Here is a 3,773-nt window from a genome sequence, read left to right as displayed (position 1 = left end):
TGTATATGCCATAATTCTCCCAAGTTTATGTCTTTAGCCCAGACCTCTCTTCTGAACTTTAGAGTTGCGCACCAAATTGCTTACTGAAAACCTCCATTTGGGTGGCTAATGGGGATCTCAAACTTCACATGTCCAAAATGGAACTTCTGGTCTTCTCTCCTTCAGCTCCTTCACCTGCAGTCTTCCCCCTATCACTTGATGATGATCCCAGGCCTACATTTTTGGAGTCAACATTTTTCTTGCTCTTTCTCTCATATCCCACATCTGATCCATCAGCCAATCCTGTTGGCTCTACTTTCAAAATATATCTGATCATTTCTTCCTATTTCCTGTGGTCTTCCCCCAGTCCCAAACGCAACATCTTCACCTAGATTATTGCCATAGTTTTCTAACTGGACTCCCTGCTACTAACTTTGCCTCCCTACAGTTTCTTCTTAATACAGAGTTAGAATTGTCTATGAGTCAAATCATGTCAGTCCTCTGCTTAATGGACTACTTAATGGACTGCACTCTAAAAAAAACTATATAATTTGCTTACTTATTATGATTACTGTTTATTACTTAACTTCTCCTGGTAGAAGATAAGCTTAAATACGGCAGGGAGTTTTATCTGTTTGCTTCACTGCTGTATCCCAAGCACCTAGGAAAGGTGCACCTACTGACACACAGTAGGGATTTAATAAATGTTTGTTAACTTAAATAAAACTATCTATTGGTTTTAGAGGATTTTGAGGGTTAAACAACATGCTCTGGACCTTACATCAATACAGTACTTGCCCAGTAGGGCTACAAAGAATGACAGCTATGAGCAAATATGTAGGATAAGAAAATTCTTCTGTCTTCAGTCTTCCCTTTCCCAATCCCTTTCACTCAATATGGTCTTTAATTTTTCTTTCTTAAGACCCCAATAACCAGAAAATCCATGGAAAGAGCCCAATAAATTTCATCTTCAAAGCATTTGTACAGAGTAGATCTGTAAATTTGTTGATTATTTGATAACTTATGTCATGTTCCAAAAGATTTCCATTTTGAAAGATGAAAGTAATCTTTAGTCAAAGGAATACATCTCAGATTGGATTTGGGGCCTTCAGTGAACTGAATGAAAAAGGTATTCTAGGGATAGGGAAATTTTTATGATACATCTAAATCATATTACATAGTGGGGCGGTTGTTTCATCAAAGGTTAAGGGTGACCTATAATATATTAAAAAATCTTTAAAGAAAATTAGTCCAAAAAAAGCCCATGATTATAAATACTTCATTTGTCGGAAAATAGTTTTCTTTTTTTTTTTTTTCGGTACGCGGGCCTCTCACTGCTGTGGCCTCACCCGCTGCGGAGCACAGGCTCCAGATGCACAGGCTCAGCGGCCATGGCTCACGGGCCCAGCCGCTCCGCGGCATGTGGGATCTTCCCAGACCGGGGCACGAACCCGCGTCCCCTGCATCGGCAGGCGGACTCTCAACCAGTGCGCCACCAGGGAAGCCTCGGAAAATAGTTTGATGAAATTCAGTCCACTTTGATTAAGCGGGTCGATGGTTTGACATCTTTCTTTAAAATACAGAACAAATTCAGTTTCATTTTTTTCAAAAGTAAGACAATATATTTGGAAGTAACTGATCAATTTTCAAAGAATTTCTCCCCTGTGAATAATTATATTCACTGTCTTCACTGGCTCTAATAATTATCTTCACTGGCTCTAATTCATTTTACTTAACTTTACAGTATATAAATAAAGATTTTAAACGCAGCTTAAAATGATGGATACAAAAGATAAGCATTGTATATGCCCATTGAGATCACTATATTATTGATTCATTATTGAACATTCCTTGAGTTCTATTATATTATAAGTAGTGTATTAGAGAAGTAATATACAGCCCCGGTAGACATAGAGAAAATTAAGATAAAATGTAAAGATGCCACCAAGGGTCCTTGTGCCACCGGAAGCTCCCGCGGGGCTGCTGGGAGGTGGCGGCAGCGCCAAGATGGGGTAACCGAGACCCGCCGTGCGAAAGTGACTTTTACCTAAGATACTCTGGGCAGAACTAATATGCATGGAACTTGCATTTTTGGACCTGACCAGAACCCTGGGGATTTCCACTGGGGCGGTGAACACCCACACCGAGAATCCTAGGCTCCTCCGAGGTTGCAGGGAACATAGACAAGTCACCCACTGCGGGTCTTTCTGCCCCTGTACCCCGGGCAGGAGGTGGAGGAAGCCAGCGTCAGCCTGAGGTCCTGCGACAGGGGAAACTCTAACTGTGGCTCCTGAAAGTCCGTGACACGGTTCCTTTTTCTCTCTGACTTGCTCTCCTCCTCCCTCTTGCTCAAAAGAATGACTGGCCACTCCTAGAGCCGGCAGTCACCACAAAGGGTAATTCCTGTCTCATCCCTGCTGTGACGTTGAACCACACAAGCCAGCTAGAAGGTAAAATCATCAGATTCCTGCTCATCAGGGAGGGTGGCCCGGCCAGAACTCACCTCTTCTCCCAGCACAGACTCCGTGCGGCTGGTCCCCTCCCCAGAGGAGCTTGAACAGGGGCCCCCGATGAGAACGAGTTCCTCTTTGGGTGCCCCCCACTGTCTGCCAGGACCCACCAGATTCCAGGCCCCTCTGCTGCGCCGTCTGTCTCTCCGAGAACGTGAGGAATGGCGAGGATCGGATCTGTCCCAAATGCAAAGGGGGCGACTCCCCATCCAAGAGGCCAGGAAGCCTTCTGTCTCAGAAGCAGGATCAGCCCGGGGTGGCCGAGGCTGGAGTGGGGCCCCTTTGCCGGAGTTGGCTGCTCATTCAAGGGGAGCCCAAAGTTCATGCAGGAGCGTGAGGTCACCGCCCAGGCCACACACCTGAACCTCCTGTTGGGGCTCGTGAAACCCAGCTGGGCTCTGGCCTGGGCTCTGGGCTCGTGGCCCTGGAGCGGAATCTGTCAGACCTGCAGCTGCAGGGGCCTGTGGAGGCGGCTGGGGACCTAGAGGTGGACTGCTACCGGGTCCCCTGCTCCCAGAGCAAGGAGGAGCTGGCCCTGCAGCACTTCACGAAGGAGAAGCTCCTGACTGAGCTGGAGGGGAAGCTGTGCGTGTTTGAGAACATTGTCGCCGTCCTCAACAAGGAGGTGGAGACCTCCCACCTGGCCCTGGCCGCCTCCGTCCACCAGAGCCGGCTGGACCGTGACTACATCCTGAGCTTGGAACGGAGGCTGGTGGAGCTGCAGCAGACCCTGGCCCAGAAAGACCAGGCCCTGGGCAAGCTGGGGCAGAGCTCCCGCCTCACGGAAGAGGCCTCCTACAATGGCACGTTCCTACGGAAGGTCACCAGTGCCACCAGGCGGTGCCATGAGTCAGCCTGCGGCAGGACTGCCAGCCTCTTCTCCCCGGCTGTCTACACTGCCAAGTACTGCCCCAGAGTGAAACCAATCTGGCCAGCAGCTGCCCACTCTTCTTTCCCCTCAACAAGCTGCGGTCGCCCAAGCATGCCTACGTGAAGGACGACATCATGTTCCTCAAGTGCATCGTGGAGACGAATGCTTAGGGCAGGAGGGGCCGAGCAAGCTGCACGTGGGTCCCGAGGGAGCCCCCTCTCAGACGGGGGTTCAGCAAGATGACTGAGGTCTTGCCCTTGGTGCCCAAGATCCCAAGGCACAGTGATGGGCCAGGGCTGGCATGGTGTGAGCCGAGCGGACAGATTGACAGTGGCTAGCCATCTGCTTAGTGTGGCAGGACCTTGGACTGGGCCTGCAAAGGCACAGGGTCCCTAAGCTGGTGATGCAGGACT

The 3,773-nt window shown here is 49.3% G+C and overlaps 1 pseudogene; it reads left to right on the top strand.

Annotated features, from left to right (window-relative positions):
• Positions 1–1,035: 1,035 nt before the first annotated feature.
• On the top strand, positions 1,036–3,483 carry LOC113613025 (TNF receptor-associated factor 1 pseudogene; annotated as a pseudogene).
• Positions 3,484–3,773: the final 290 nt, after the last annotated feature.

This window comes from Aethalodelphis obliquidens, unplaced genomic scaffold (assembly GCF_003676395.1).
Source record: "Aethalodelphis obliquidens isolate GAN/ISIS:26980383/991018 unplaced genomic scaffold, ASM367639v1 scaffold3, whole genome shotgun sequence".
In the NCBI taxonomy this organism is placed as follows: domain Eukaryota; kingdom Metazoa; phylum Chordata; class Mammalia; order Artiodactyla; family Delphinidae; genus Aethalodelphis; species Aethalodelphis obliquidens.
This window is presented reverse-complemented; position numbering and strand designations above follow the sequence as displayed.